The following is a 16,919-nucleotide window of genomic DNA, read 5'->3' as shown; positions in this document are numbered from 1 at the left end:
GTTTCCAAATTGACCAAGCCTACTAAAAAACTTAGTTACTGTGGTTATTCATTTTTAGAACTTGCAGATACCTGCCATACTTAACCCTTTCCCAGAGGGTGAGAAAATACATCAAGTAACTGCCATCAGCTTCACAAAAAATGCAAGTTTGGGAGGAGTAGCGGTATTTCAAACCCTAACTGCTAATAGGCAGTGCCACCTAAGGTTGATGTTATAGAAGCAAAGATCCATAAAAAAAAGTTAGAAAAGACAAAAGATGGTTGGAACTTTTAATAAGCTCCAAGGTTTCCAAATGGCTTCAGTAGAATAGATTGAACAAAGAAGAGGATTATTAATCTTGCCTGTTCTAAATCATTTACCATGATAGCAACAGGGCATTCATGCTACTGCCAGAAACAAGTCTCAATTCTTTCTATGACTATACAATGAGAACATCTTAAAAAAAAAAAGTGTTTTTTTAAAGTGCAGTTTTGCACTTCCTTATCTTACCACACTTGCCCCTGCAAGTAACCCTGATCATGCTTTTATTAATGGTTACACTTTAATCATTCAAACTGATTCTGTTGCTGCAGATGCTCTGTCCAGTAGTCAGGAAAAACAATGCTGGAGTTTATTTCATCAGGCCTTGAAAAATCCTCCCTCATCACCATGACGGAGTATCAGCAACACTTAATTTTCAGGGAAAGTTAACCACCATGATAGACAAAATAATTCCCTCAGGAGGTTTAGCAGCAGTCTCAGGTCAGTACACAAGGCCATTAATTACACAACTGCCTTTAGCATTAAGAGGAATCTGGTAGCTACAGCACTTACTGAGTTAAGACTACCTTCAATATCTGCACACAAAATCTGTTTACTTAGAAAAGTTATGCAACACCTCAACTTCCTTTTCTTTACTGTGCTAAAGCATGATAACAGAAAGACAGGGGGTGGCGATGGGGAACAGGCATTTCACAGCCTCAAGGAGGGCACAACTACCTTTCAAAAAGCGCCTAAACTAGAATTCTCTTCTAAAATCTGCCCAACTTGATGATGTGTTCAAGCATCAACTCCAGCTTAATACTTGATTAAATATCTCCAGAGGAAAGACTTTGCTACACAGTTAACCAATGGTGGAATCAACTGCCTGCCTCCACTGTAAGTAAGACTGTTTTTCAAACATGATTTTATATGTTCTTTCTAATAGAACAGTCCACTCCAGTACAAGTTTTAGTTGGAAACCGTCATGCAGATTTTAGTGTTTTCAGGCACGCTGATTCAGTAAAGCTGGCAGTACAAGTTTTAATTCTGCAGACAGCCTTCTACTTTCCATTTAAAAGAACTAACCCAGACAAATCACATGCTATCCATGCTGACATATTCCATGGCACTAGCAAAACTAAGATACCAAAAGCACGCACCATCTTTCCCCTTAACTGTGAGCTCAGGAGCCTACCTCATATCTCCGTTGATACACTAATGATTGGGGGGGGGGGTGGGAGGGAATAAAACCACAACTCCCAAAACTGGATTTACTACTACTACAAAAAAAGAGAGTTACAAGAAGTCTTAAAGCAGTCAGAGCAATCCTGATTGTTAAAATGTTTTCAAGGACTTGGATTTAATCGCATGTCATTTTCTTTTCCTCTAATCATTTATTTAAAGTCACAGGTTGAATTATTTATGAACAAAAGTTAATTGCATTGAAATGCAGTATTGCCTTGTATTTATTTAGCACCTTCTTTAGAACTCATAACCTTCCACTAACTAGTTAAAGTCTACAAATGTCAATACAGAATTTAAGATGCAATTTAACCATTTCTGCATTAGCACTGCAATTAACTTTCAATACCTTGGTTAAATATGGCCAATTCCTTTTATCTTGTGAACTGCTGTGTAAATTGTGCAACTTTTAGAAAAAAGTCAATTTAAAAAAAAATGTTACAACATGTGTTTATACAATTTTCCAAAAGAATTCCAGGAGAGAAGAAAAGCTCACTAACAAAACATTTGCTTTAAGTAAGTTTTGATTAATTAGTTTTAATGAAATTAGTCATCATTTGAGTACAAACAATCGCAACACAGCATCTGGGGTTCTCAGAAATTTTCTTAGCTATCAGAGGATCTAGATGATAAACAACTTACATGCATAAGGCCGTATTCATACCCTTCGCAAGGTGTAAAATGTAAGCTCGAGCTTACACTCATAAATATACCGCACATCTATAAAGTGTTAATCTTAAGTCTGCAAGGCCATATGACGGAAGTAACTATTATAGTGCATGACTGCTCTTCAGCATACAGTGCTTCCTAAGTCCTTCATTTCCTTAAAGCAAGCCATTTACTTGTCACCTGCCCAGACAATGTGCAGAGAGAGGATTTCAGATACATCTGTGGCTCGTGTATAATGATAACACACTTGGAAAGGTGGATTTTCATTTCCTCTTCAAGTTATTAGATTAGGTTTGCATCCAGATTTAAATGTCCAGGACAAGTCTGCCACCTGTCCTAAACTTAATTAGTTGAGAATGTCTACATGACAAGAGCAGACACTTCAGATGTTTTGGAATGACCACAAGCAAACATCCAAATAATCACAAACACAACTTCAGGGATGCCAAGAATGAAGCACTACGCACAGCTCTCTGTGAAACAGCCTTAATCTTATTAAAGGAGCACTTCATACTTCACAAACACAAAACCGAGATCAGCAGAGCATCTATAAAACCAGAGAATCAACTGTGTAAAGTCTGCAACAGAGTTGAGAAAATGAAGAGTGCTAGCTTTCTCTTTAAAAAATGGGTGCGTATTTACATGGTTGGAGGAAGAAGGACTGAAGGCTGAAATACTGTAAAGACTTCTCAGCTTTGTTCTTGTCCTGTTTATCGTTAATAGCATGTCTAAGATTTCCCTACCTTTACACATTCCCTCACATACCCCTCCATGCAAGACCAGTGCAGCAGATCAAAAACTGGGAAAAAAAGCCATTTTCATTTAAAGAGACAAACACGTCAATGTTCAAATATAAGTATCTCCCATTTATCATCTTACTAAAAGCTCAAAAAAATCACATTTACAATATTGACCAGAATTTTATCTGTATAGGTACGTAGCAACCACTGACACAAATGTGAGAAACTGAATATAATATAGAGAATTTTGTTACCTATCTCCTTATGTTGCCATTGGCATAAACAATATATTTGTCTCATTAGCAGGGGCTACCTAGTTCACTGTAGTAAACAAAGCTGCAGATATGACAGGCTCACATACTTTTCATTCATTCACATATTTTTCTTTACTTAGACTTCTAGCATGTGCCACAGAAGAGCTGAATGTTAAACATTCCTGGAGTGTCACAATATGTAATACAATAAAACAGATTACAACCATACCTTTCTTTCACAGCAGTGGTGCCAAGCAGAGGTACACTGTAGCAATCAATTTGTTCTGCAGACAGTAAGGCTTTCATAGAATACTAATGCAAAATCTTTTCTTTCTCCTTCGACTTGACTCCCCAATGCCCGGGTCCCGACCAATACAAGGAGGAGGGCGGAATGTCTTCTGCTGAGATAACCACAACTACTAATCAAGCATATGTGTACAAGGGCACAGGATTAAACCTCCACCAAGCTTGACACAGGCACCGAGAGTAGCTAAACACATGCACGGCAAGGTCAGAATTAAACACACGCACACACGTCTACTTGAGTGAACTAATTTATCACACTTTACCACTGACGGCTTTTTACCTCAGGGGAGTAAAATTACATCCTGGTGAACTGACGAGATTCAGACACAACAGCATCCAACACCAAATCAGATTTCACAGAAACGCGAACTGCGTGCCTAGGTGAACACCCCCCTCTGTACTTAGCAGGCTGTTTCAGAAACTCTGCGTCTGCTGCGTGTGTCTGGACGTGCCTGTGTTTGTGCACGTGTGTGGGTGCGTGTGCAACAAAGACTGCTGGACAGAGGCTAGAGCTGAGTGATCCCATTAGCGTTCAGAAATGGGTAGTAACTTGCTTCAAGAGAGTTTTCTTTTTGACTGTTTTTATCTACCTCTTCGCATAATCAATCTATCAAGTCTAATTACTCCAGAAGAAAGCATTTTATTATTGTCTAACATAGCAAATGTCAAACAAGCCGTTCGTTTACCTTGAAGTTTATTAGCATAGAAATGCAACATGAAGATGCTCTCAAAATATTGTCACTTGTATTCACAACATATTTTCTAAAACCCACTTAGCAGGTTTTTATTGGCTGGCATAGCTGGATACTGTATTGCTGCTTAAAATAGGCAGGACTATCTTCACTGTATCACCCCTGAGCTAATGGAAGATTTTTTCTTTAAACACACGATTTATATTTAACTTTTCTCTTTGGCTCTTTTTATTTAAAGAGTTTCCCCACATTCAAGTCAGCCATACGTATGTGGATACACGTTTTCATAAAGGTTCATACACGTGCCTTTCAAGTAGGAAAGGAAAGTGAAATACTGAAATTTAAAAGCAGGGATTTTCACCCTTCCTGGTATTTTCCTCATAGTCCTTGCAGATGTACATTTTGCCAAAACCATCAAGACAAACCCTGTAAATTATTATTGACAGGGTTTTAATAACGCTGCTTTTGTATGTGATCTGTACTTAGGAGAAAATACTGTACAAATACTCCTAAAAATAACCCTGAAAATAGCATTTGGCACTTCACCTAGAATAAATTAGCAAAATAGTTTTGAAATATCAGTGGCTTCATGGAGACACCATAAAAAAGCAGCATAATCAATACTGATGAGTTTGCCCTTGACATACTGACCGTGTCACCAGGCTACTGTCATGTGATATCATGTCATTTCCCCACCTGGCTCATGACCTTGTCCTTTAAATGACCCAAAGCTTCCCTCAAGTAGCAGGAGGCCCCTCCCCGCTGTCTCAGCAAGGTCGAATGGGTCAGCGTGTCCTCATCTATAATCCACCACCATTTGTCAGCAGGGAGGCTGGAGGAGGCAGGCTTGCTACAAGGGGAGAATGCCCAATTAGGCAGCTGTCACACAAAGCATAGGCTGCAAAATTATCCCCTGTCAAAAGAAAGAGCAGCTGCGGGTGCCAATTACAGCAACCTTTCAACCCTTTAGGTACTGGAAACTACACAGAAGTAAATGAAGTACAATTAGTGATAACAAATCGATGAATTAGGACAGTAAATTAGGAATTACTAGCAGGTGAGCTTAGGTCTTCCATAATATTAAGGGCACAGCACACCCCAGGCAAGGGCAAGAGCATACAAATTTCGCACAGCAGATCCGCTTTGTCCTATCCATTTTTCTTGTGTGGAACCTTTTTTCCTCCACCCTTTTCTCCTCACAAGCCTCATCTGAGACAGACAGCGCAGGGAAGGGAAGAAAAGCAGCCCAAAGGGGAAAGAAGTTGTAGTGCCTGCTCTTTCCTCCCTGTCCTGGCAAATGCAGTTTCCTCCTTTCTCACAAGGAGGTTCTGGGAGCCAGCACAATCTGTCTGTAGTAAGCATACTCCATTTCAGCCTGACATTTGACATTTGCTGCACCTCCTGTTCCAGCTGAACAAGATTCACTCAGGAAAAAAAATAGAAAGCCTAAAAACCATAAACACAAAGAACAACAAGAGATATTTTCATACATTCTCAGTATAATCTATGTCATTTACACATGAAACACTCGGCTGGGAGATTTCAGTGCTTAATTTCTGAATGCAGAAGGAAGACTTATTCCTCCATGTTTCAATTCCCCAATGCACCATGCAGTGGCATCTCTGAGCGCACGCACAGCCCGTCTTCTAAGTTGGCTAGCAGAGCCCCTACCCAGTGCCTCTGCTGCTGTCGCTGTGCGCTAGCAACAAAAGCCAGGTTCTGCAGAGCAGGGCAGGGCAGGGCAGGGCAGGGCAGGGCAAAGCAGAGCAGGGCAGGTCGCGCTTCCCCTCCGGAAGCTGCCAGCACAGCAGGTGCCATTGGGATGTGCTGCCAGCGGGAGCAGCAGCACTACGCGGGCAAGCTGGACGGTGGCTCACAGGGTTCCGCACACACGAGGTGACTGTGGAGGCGTGGGCACCTGGTCGGTCACAGGGAATTCACAGCACAGGAAGCCCAAAAATCAGATCGTGGGAGGAAATATAGGAGACCGGATTAAAAGGATGGACAGGTCACACACACAGCCACCCCAAACCACGTCTCAGACTGTTGAACCAATGTCTCTGCACTTCAGTGCTTCGAGTCACACAGACAAACCTGGGGAACAATTCCGAGATTCCGAGATCCCTCCTACAATTAGGTTTTCCAGACAGCTCACAGTACTTTAAAACTAAGTGAAGTTGCCATTTATATTGCCGATTCTCTCCTTTCAAGCTCCATTCCTTTATCTCAAATCCGCCTTTATAATAGTCCAAATTTCTTCCAGTAGCACTTCTGAAACAATATGTGCATGCTTGCACTGTAATTCACACACACACATTTATGCTAATACATTCACTAAAATATGAAATATGGTAGAAATTAAGTCACTCGTGTCTAGGAAGCAATTTCCTATGGCTATCTCTTGATCTCTAGCCAGCACGGAATATTTCACTGTAAATAAATAAATACCTAGCTTTCATAACTCAGGTAAGAAAATGCATAATACAATCCCAACTATAAATGGATGTAAAAATGTTCATTTAACAGCAGTTGCAATATTGCTCATCAAGTTTGACATTCTCTTTTAAGTAGCATATGGAAACTGCAGCGTACTGAAAGAGTTAATGTGTTTAGAATTCAGTTTCCATCATACTTGGGTGACTATCTCTTTAAATAATTTAAATCCTCTCCATCAACTACAAAGCTGTTTTGAAGCCATTTAGCTTTGTTCTTTACATGTGTTCTAATTAAGAAATGACCTTGTCATCACACACACCAGAAATCCTGGATTATTTCCTGCAGCAAAAATCTGCGAAGCCAAAAAAAAAGAAAAAAAATACACACTTCTTCCTTTAGTGAGGAGCTGAGGAAGTTGTTGGTTGGCTGAATGCTGAAGCAGTTTCACCGCATAATTTTTTTGCTGTTATTGAATGTCACAGGGCGGGTTAGCATGACCTTGAGCTGCATCAGCAGCACAGCAAGGGTCGAGATGCCTGCAGGCGCCCTTGTACTGGATTTGCAAGACAAAAACCTTCAAACTGGCTGAAGGACATCTTAAATCTCTTCAAAGGTTTTCCGAACTAATCTGGGCTGCTCTTAGCCGGATCTGTGCCCGTGTGAGAGGCAAAATTAAAAACAAGGTCTTTGACAGGATGTTGTCTGCCCTTAACCCTTCTCTTGCAGCAGGCAGCGTATCGCAGGCGTGCTGAAGGGACACTTTCATAAGCAGCAGAGATGAACACGGTTCAACCGGCAGCATTCTTTCGTAACAAAATTATGTAAGCAACCATTTACTGGAAAGGGAGCTGTTATTAATACAGAGCAGGCTCCCTACATAGCAATCGCCATCCTTCTCCTCCCCCAGCACAGTGCCCTTCCCCACACGGCTGTGCAGTCTGGGAGCACTGCGGTGCCATACCCTGGCTCAGGCTGCTCCCTGTGACACAGGTAGACAGAGGGGTGCTGGGGGTGCTCAGCTCCTCAGGGCCCCAGGACCCCTGTCTGTACCTGCTGGGGGCCAAGGGTTTCCTCAGCGACCAGGCAGCACCCATCTCAACAGGTTGCGAGTCTGGCGAGGCACGTAAGAGAAGGAGGGTCAAGAACATGAGGACGACTGCTTTGGCATGCAACAGACATGCTTTATGAGGAGAAATTAAGAAGCATCCACTCCTCATCTGACCCTGTTATTTCCTTCTCAGTCATCCCGAGCCGGGAAGGAAGGAGAGAACAGGATATTAACATGCGACAGGCCTACCAGGAGTTTCAGGGCATGAGCGCACGTACCGGGGAACTGAAATAAAGACAGCCAGCCTCTCTGCTCTTGACTGCTCATCATCTGACAAGTGACACAGAGGTTTTCTAAAAACTTGAGTGAATGTACAGAGATAACCAGTAGGAAAGGCCTGAGGCGCACATGGTTACTCTATGAAACCACAGATTTACCCAATGGATGTGGCAGCGTCATGCAAATGCAACTATCAACATGTTTAAGACATGGCCACTTTCTTCAGAAGCATACTTGCACACACAACCTCCAATTTCAGAAAGAATTTCCCAATGAATAATAACTTTTTGTACTCCTACTGAGGAAATAATATGGATTCCCACATACAAAAGTAAAGAAAGACCATCACCACCTTATCTTCATGTCTGTTTTAGTGGTGTTATTATTCAAACTATCAAATTTCTGCATGCAAAAAATACAAATGGGTCAAAATAATCTCAGCTTAATCAAGATAAGTTATCACACTTGAGAACCATCTTTTACTATTTCTAGGATATACGCCATACAAGTCCTTGTGGAGAAGAGGAAAACAGAGCCATTCACACCAGCAGAGGGTGTTCTAATTCTTTTCTGGTTGAACATTAACGGCTTAAGTCAGTCTGGTTTTATATAGAGGGTCTTTAAAGTACTATGTACTCCCTCCCAGACAAGAGCAAAACACATTTAAGTTTACTGAAGAAGGACACAGCTTTGGCAGTTACATCACAACTGTTATGACACTATCCTCTACCTACCACTAAAATAGACTCACTTCATCATTCCCAAGAGTCGTGGCGTTTCTCACAAAATATCCTCCTTGTTAAACAACTAACAATGTTACGTGCTAGATTTCCAGTAACACTAGTAAGAGCGCCTTTTATATTGGTAGAGGAGGAACTTGTACAATACACATAGGCCTTCCCACAGACCCGCCAAGGCTTCTAACGTGTTTATTATGCTTGGACAGAGGGCCACGGTGTTCCTGCAGCGCCTGGATGTCAGAATAACCTCTGCCATTATTCAGAATGCTCTCAAGGTTTGCCTCCCAGGAAGGTCCCAGACCGGCTCTGGTTCGTAGCCATATGGGAATGGCACACAACCAAGAATGCCTTCTCATCCATTTTGGGACTCTGGAAAACGGAGATTGATCAGATCCATGCATGTGGTTCATTGATTGTTCTGCACAAATGTGTTCTTTGTGTCCCTTGAATAACAAAACACCAGACAGGCAGCCAATTGTGGTTTAAAAAAAGTTTTGTCTGTTGGCCTATTACACATTTTTTTTTTGAAGTAATGGGTCCTACACTGTGTTTCCTAGAAAACTTTCTAGTTTACGCCAGAGTTACCAGGAAAAGGGATTAGGTGAGACCAACTTAAGTAGTTTATATTACACGTCAGTCTAGCAGAAAATACTGAGAAGTACTTTCATGGTATGCACAACTGAACATGAAACATCAGTGGTTTCTTAATTTTTTTCTCCAAACATGTAGCAAAACAAAAATATATTACAGGTTCTCCAAACATCAGGAATTGTGAAAACTCCCAAAACAAAAACAAACAACTCATGTTGCAATGTTCCATCTGAACAGGGCGATTAAAAAGTGCAATGAAAGCTTTCAAGACAGGTAGTAGTTACTGCCAAGCATGGGACACATTGTGTGGCCCTGCCAAAGCCCCCAAATACAAATTACCAGCTTTCTTCCAGGGCTACGACATTCCAACAAACACTTTCCAACTCAGACCACCTTAAGAACTTCACACAGAAGGCAGTGGTTCACATAGCATCTAACCACAACCCAGAAGTTACAGCAGCAATCTGTATGCCCATACGCAAAGGATACAGCCATCACAGCATCATACCATCTATGAAGGTGGACAGCCATTCATTTCTAACCTTCTGATAAAAATGGTCTTTGGGACTACAATTTCTCATGGCCAGCAACTGCACCAAGGCACACTGTTCTCAGAAGTAACACTATCCACTTGGCGCCTTACACAGACATGCTCGCACAAATGCGCACAAACCCAATAATGGACAAGACCAGCACTATACAACCAGTCCAAGTACAGGTTGTACATGCAGCCTTAATTGTACCATTTTCTAAATGCTGATTCTGGCTATACTTTAAGCATAGGGCAGTTATTTTATACACACTGTAGCTCAATGCAGCAAATAAAGTAAGTTAAAAAGAAAACAAAGATGGCAGAGTTTAATATAATCTGTTCTTTTCACACCTGGACCCCATTATTTAATAAAACTGTATCTGCTAACACAGAGATGCTATTGATTAAAAAAAATCTCTTGCAAGCAAACACAGATATGCTCCGTTGGTACCAGTATTAACAAGTAACAGTTGTAAAATTGTCCTGTGGCCATGGCACACAATGTTATGACCTGTGTTCCTAGCAATATCAGAAGTAGCCCAATGTCTAACACTGCACATGAGAGTCTTCTAGAGACAGAAGTTGTAAATTATGATTCTAATTTTCTTTGTGAGCTGTGGTGTAAAAACAGTGACAATTTTTTTTAAAGTGCAAATTAGGTAAGTGGGGCTACTTATTTTAAGTAACCTGAATAAATAGAAATTTTGATAAATTAGTCTTTATAGTGGTAGTACTATTAAGTAGTACTAACACAGTAAAAATAGGTGCGCTGTCATGAAAATGGAAACATCGCCAGATACAAACTCAGTACAGAACTAACAGATGAAACATTAATATAGACAAATCTTAGAACGGTTAAAGAAAAACAGAGTGCACGTGAAAATGCACACGAACACAATTATGAAGTGCTAGGTACATCTACTTAAGTTCTACCTATCTTAACTAAAGCCATGGAAAACATGTAAAGAAGTGAAAGTAGAGAAGCCTTAAAATTAGTGTATTAGTTTCAAGTATACTTAATAGAACTAATATTTTTTTCTAGTATAAGAATATGTTAGCTATATTATTAACTTCCTTTTGCATACTAGTACAACTGTTACACTTAAGCAGTAGCTAAGGAGGATAAGTACTGAATATTGTAGATTGAAGGAAACAAAAGTTGCAATTCTTTCCAAATCCACAGGGGAAAAAGAAAAAAAGGTCTTAACAGATTATCAATGTTTACACTTAGAAAGGATATAGCCTTATTCTACCAAGGTCTCATTTAACACCCAGGCAATTTCCTTTCCAAGTCATCTTTAAGTTCTCCCTCTGCTCTGCCCCTTGCTAGCGAAACCAGTGCTTTAATTCAGTTCTCCCAATGACTCGAGCATTCATGGCAACAAATCTTCTGCAGGTGTTTTTCCAAAAGCACTGTCTTCCAAATCTGGGTCTGGGGACACCTCTCCACACACTGCATCTCAAAAAAGCAAGGCTGACTACTTGCAGAGATAGCACTGTTCATTTGGGGGAGGAGGGTTCATTTCCTGCTTCAGACATCTCAGATACCCATCTAAGAATATGAGCAACAGTTCACATTACACATACTCATGAGTTTGGTTTATTCTAGTATTTAAACTGTGTACCGATCAGGAATTACATGCGCATTCACAGAATAGTGACTATATCCGTGTTTAAGTGTATTTTGTTAAATCAGGGCCTTCATGCAGCTTTTTCACATTGCTGTGCCAGTTCATTTTATTCAGTACAAAACCACCAAACACCTTTGAGTTCTTCTGCTCAAGGTCATTTTTAACATCCACAAGCACAGCTTTTTGGCTGTCTGCAGACCAAAGATTTTTTTTTTCTTAAGTGCATTTAAGAGCAAAGTGATGTCTAGAAACATCTTTAAATGGTGAAAAACATCTTTTAAAGTTGCCTTAATCAATTTGTCTGTTAATAATTCTACTTGGCTACCCTTATTAACCACAGGTTTTAATTTAGTCTTCATTCTCTGCAGCCACCCATATCTAGAAGGTATAACCACGATTCAAAATCAGGCTCAACTCCTGCAATCTCAAAGTCTAAGCTACTCCTCCCACCCTTAGTCTTTGAAGGCATCCAGTAGAGAATCAGGTCCTTGAGTTCCTCTCCCTGCTCTGCCAGATACAACGTTTTCTAAATTTCCACTTAAAAGCATGGGAAGTAGAGGGGAGAAAGCTACTTCCATTCAATGATAATTTATAATTTGCAAATATCCATTAGTTTGTCTATATCATAAGCAGTTAAGAAAGATTCCCTGGTCCCCAACCTTTTTCTTTTACCACTCCAGCTGATCTCTTCAGGCTTCTCTATCACTTTTCCATCTTATACTTAAGGATGTGGGACTGAGAGGGGAAAAAATAGCACTTATTTTGCCCTTTTTTTTTTATTGTATTATGTATTAGCCATCATTAATATTTTGTCAGCACCTGATAGCTTAAGTAGTATCAGAAACATGGGGTATAAAAATGTTTTGTTTTCCAAGTAGAAACATTGGTCTCTATCAAACATTACACTGCCAATGCTCACCTTCAAATATTCTCATTTAAATACTCTTCTATTATCTTTGGAAATCTCAGATATCATTACCAAGTAAAAAGCAGCATACTGATTACGGAAAACACAGCAAGTTACAAAAAGCGAGAACCGGATGTGTCTGGCAGGCAACAATCTTTTGTATACAATACACTGTATTTCCATGTATGTGCATGTGTGGTAGACATGCATACTTTTACTGGTAGTCCAGGTTATTTTAAGAAAAGAGAGTAAGAAGCTGACAACCAGAAAAGCCCAACAGAAGAATGAATCATACTTGTACAGTTCCAGCAATGATCACACTGTAATACTGTTGCCAGGTGTCCAGCAAAATAGCTGAAGCCAACATGAGTCAGCAGTGCTTCCTGGTTATTGAGTTTGAGTATTCACTTGCCAATTGCATTTCCTTCTCTCAAACACGCTTCGTTTTTATCTTCAATGATACAAATTCCTAGGTCAAACAGTGACTCAAACCTCTTCTGTTCTCCCGCTAGCAAGAGTGTCAGAAATACATCTAATGTGCATTCTCTTGCTATTTTTTTTGTTTTGTTTTTTAAACTTTACAGAATTCTTAATTTAGATTGCCAGTGCTTTGCCTTACACTCGATCAGGGACTCCTACTTCACTGCATAAATCTAAGCCTGAAACATGTTCGATTTTTTTTCTTTTTTTTGTTTCCTAATGTTCAAATGCTTATGGATCTTTTTCCTTTCTGAGGAAGGCTAGACAGATCCCTTTAGAAATGAGTCCCCTCAATTGTCTTACAGTAAAGATAATCCCTAAAGCCAAATACATTGCCTCAATAAAAATGAACAATAACTTCATACCTATGACAAAATTTTAAACTACAGATCTTGTGAAACTACTAGTTTAGGAAAATATGGAACACAAATTCTCATGCATTTCAGAAGATGCATTCAAGCATTCAGTGCATGGCACAAAATATAACTCCATTTTTTTTTGCCATGAGAAACAGCCCATTCAAGTTTCCCTAATTTTTAATATTTTGACAGTGATACAAATCTACAAATCCCTCCCTCCAGGCTGACTCAATTACATAATCAGAACTATGATGCTTTCTAACATTTTTTTATTTTTATTTTTTAAATGCACCCAATATTTTCAAAACATTTAAAAGACCTTAGTCACTTCTCAATTATGTTCATTTGTGGATGACTAACAATACATCTGCATGCCAAACAGACGTGAAGCACATTCTTCAGGAGGCATGGGGCTACATAAAAAACACAGATTCACTAAATGAAAATACTGTGAGAATGATTATTTTCCTCAAACAAAAAACAACCTGGAATTATTTTTTTCAGCTTTCCAATCTTGCATTAACATTGCAAAAACAGTTTGAGCTACTAGGAATCTAAATGAAGTCCATAAAAATGGAAAAGTATTGTACCCTTATTTCATCTTCCCTGCTGTACACAAACTACTATTGAGAAATCATGGATGAGCAGATGATGCAGTGATGCAATATTGGGAAAACAAGCTGAAAACTAACATTCACAAGGACAAAGGAGGTAGCATATTTTGGTCACTACTCTAAATGTAGCGTATCTCCTTTACAAAATAGTTGTATAAATATCAAATGTCATCTTACAGGTTGTTTCAACTTACAATGGTTAACAGATCAGCCACAGGATGGGTGAGAACTGACAGAAAACTCTACAACTTTCCTCCTTGCAATGCATTGGGTATTAGTAGTAACAAGTGTTAAACAAAGCATGACCAAAGTACTGACCATTGCAAAAAAAATAAAGGACCCAATTTATGTGCTCACAAGAGTAAAACTGAATGTTACAGTAAACCACCACCACCCCTGCCCCCAAAGCCTAAGACCGCCAAAAAATATCTTTGCACAGAGGGCACCTGCACAGGGGGCTCTACATTGTGGCTGGACTCCCTGGATTCCAGGCGTTACCCACAAGACATGTCTGTGAGAAGAACCTCATGGAAAATTTCCTTCTCTTGATTCTCTTCCTATGAGGTTTTCCAGAGCAGAAGCAATTTGGCTCTGGAATATTCATGACACTGCCACCTGACATCAAGGTTCATTTCTCTGTGAAAGAGCCTCCAAAGGACAATAAAGTAAAAGCCTGAACACTTGCAAGAAATATGTAATAATGCAGGGAAGCAGTAAAGATTACTCCTCCCCTAAGCAAATGGAGTAAGTAGATAATCATGGAAAAGAAATTAAGATCTTCCAAAAGCCTTTTTCCTCTGAGGAACAGAAAAACAATCTGATCTTTGATTGTAACAAGTATCAACATCTAATACGCATGTGTTTCAAAGCAAGCTGGGTACAAGAAACTCGTAAAACCTAAAGTTATATTTTGTAATCCAAATTGGAAAGCTCAAATTGCAACTTGCAGACCACATCCAATCCACTGGAAAAATCTGCCTGGCCTGCAGACATCCCTTACTGTCTTCTTCCCATATGGCTAATTAGATATGAGAAGGAAGCAGACAAGGGTTAGAGGAATTGCCCTCGGATTGCTGTGCTTCATGAGAACCTGGCAGCCTCCACTCTACTGAAAAAAAAAAGGGTATAGGTTACCATGCAGTAGTGCTGGTGCTCACATAGCTGTCACATGGAGCAAAGTTCACATACATTTACAGGTGTATCTATTAGCATGGCCAGTCCTACATCAGGGTGATTGCATTTCCCCCCCCAAAAAAAAAAACCTTGTTACAACATACACATGCTCAGTCCTTAGGCAGTTATAAACACAGCTGTGGACATTATCATCTGTGGCCCAGACACTCCATAACAAGTTCTGCTCCCTAGAGCGGCTGGACTCTGGATTCTTCAAATCAACAAGCTTCACATTGATCCAGGCAATAAATGCCTCAAATGGCAAGAGTGAGGATGGTGGAGGGGTTCCTCTCAAAACAGGTACAGCTCACCAAGGAGGGCTCTCCGTGCTGACTGAGTAACATTTGCTCGAGAGTGACTGCTAGCTGCCACCACAACTACATCAGGGTGTGCACACCAATGTTCTTGGACTGCTGCCATATTATCCATATATGTTTCATTATAGCTCATCTCCTTAATGTGCAAGACATTTATCTTTGATTCTTTCAAAATGAGAAAGGGAAAAAAAATGGATACTGTAGAACTGTTTTTAGCACAGTTCAGACTATTTAAATTGGGCCATTGTAAGCTCTTTTAGCAGATTTTTCTTTGTCATAGACACAAGTGACAGCACTACATTATTTTTGCCCTATAAAAAACAAACACCAAAACACTATTCTGAAATATTAGGGCTAAAATTTCTAATAACAGTCATGTATCTTCTAGTCATCGGGAGGTTTCAAAATTAAAAATACAGAAAAATGATTTTGTCTACAGACTTTTCTTCTCCGTTTTACTAAACCTTACAACGAGCATATAGATCAATAAGTACAAGAACCAGCAGTGACCAAACCTGAGCAAAAGAAATCTATCCACAATCAACCAGCCCACTGGCTTCAACACTAGTTACTTACAAGGGGGGAGTGAAGGGATGAACAAAACTTGCAAGATTTAGTCCATGAATTCAAGACATTCAAATTAATGACCTAGATCCACAAGGAAGAAAAACACCCACAAGCAAACATCACAGGAAATACAGAGATCTTCCCAATCCTTACGTAGGCAGTGAAATTAAGGAGCACAATTGAAAAGGCACAATTTCAAGCACAACAAAGGCTCATTAATATGTGCTTTCAGAACAAAGGCACTTGGATGGTATTCTGTTATTTAAAATGTTTGTCCAATATGTTTCCTTGAGGAAGAACTGTATCAGACATCCTGCAAAAATATAATTCATGGTAAAAACCTGAGTATCAGTGATGTGGGAAAAAAAAAAGGATACTCAAATTAACTTGACTAATTACTCATAAAAATTTACCAACCCATATGCAAACAGGATTTACTAGTCTTTCATAATGGTTAAGAATACATATTAATCCTTTAATCCACCCATCAAGAAAACAACTTTCCTCTGTTGCTTCTTTGCTTGTAGATTTTTTTCCTGTTTCACATTAGATGTGAGCAACTTTTAAAGTCTTACTTCCTTGCAACCACTAACATGACACAAATGTCACACAATGTCATTCACCAGCACAGAAATGCTGATTAGGTTACAGGCATTATATATGCCATACTGTCAAGTCCCACAAGAAAAACCTGCATAAAGTGGCCAAAAACTGATTAGTTTTCTTCTGTCCTTATACAATTGAGCTCTTCTATCAGAGTAGTTTATGTTTCAGTTTGAGTAACAGAGTCTGTATGGGTTCACTAAAAACACAGTACAAACCTAGACATGCATTTGAAACCAGTTCCTAGGTCTATCATTACATGGTAGAAGTGGGTGAACTCTTCTCCTTTATCAATTGCATACAGCCTTTACACTCTCATATCTTGTTCTCTGTTCCTGCTCTCTCCCTCCTTAATTTGTTGCAAAAAAGGGCATGGGAGGAACCATTTCCACACACTTAAAAACAGAGGAGTTCTAACAAGTAAGGTTTACAGGTTTACAACCTGCTGAACTTGATACCATCCCCAAAGACGGCTTTTCCCCTTCACTCAGATGTTACA

At 39.7% G+C, this 16,919-nt stretch overlaps 1 protein-coding gene across 22 annotated transcripts in view; it reads right to left on the bottom strand.

Moving 5' to 3' along the window:
• NRIP1 (nuclear receptor interacting protein 1) overlaps positions 1-16,919 on the bottom strand; it is a 109,150-nt gene that overhangs the window by 29,225 nt on the left and 63,006 nt on the right. For 2 of the 22 annotated variants that reach the window (XM_040566158.1, XM_040566233.1), the window contains exon 1: positions 3,375-3,727. The exons of 19 other annotated variants lie outside the window; for them this stretch is intronic. The gene's annotated coding sequence lies outside the window, so the exon portion shown is untranslated. Of the gene's footprint in view, positions 1-3,374; positions 3,806-16,919 lie in introns of those variants that run through there. One more of the 22 variants, XM_040566150.1, reaches the window with a different exon arrangement.

The sequence above is a fragment of the Cygnus olor genome, chromosome 1 (assembly GCF_009769625.2).
Source record: "Cygnus olor isolate bCygOlo1 chromosome 1, bCygOlo1.pri.v2, whole genome shotgun sequence".
NCBI classification, from domain to species: domain Eukaryota; kingdom Metazoa; phylum Chordata; class Aves; order Anseriformes; family Anatidae; genus Cygnus; species Cygnus olor.
Note: the sequence above shows the minus strand (reverse complement) of the source record. Positions and strands in the feature narration are given on the sequence as shown.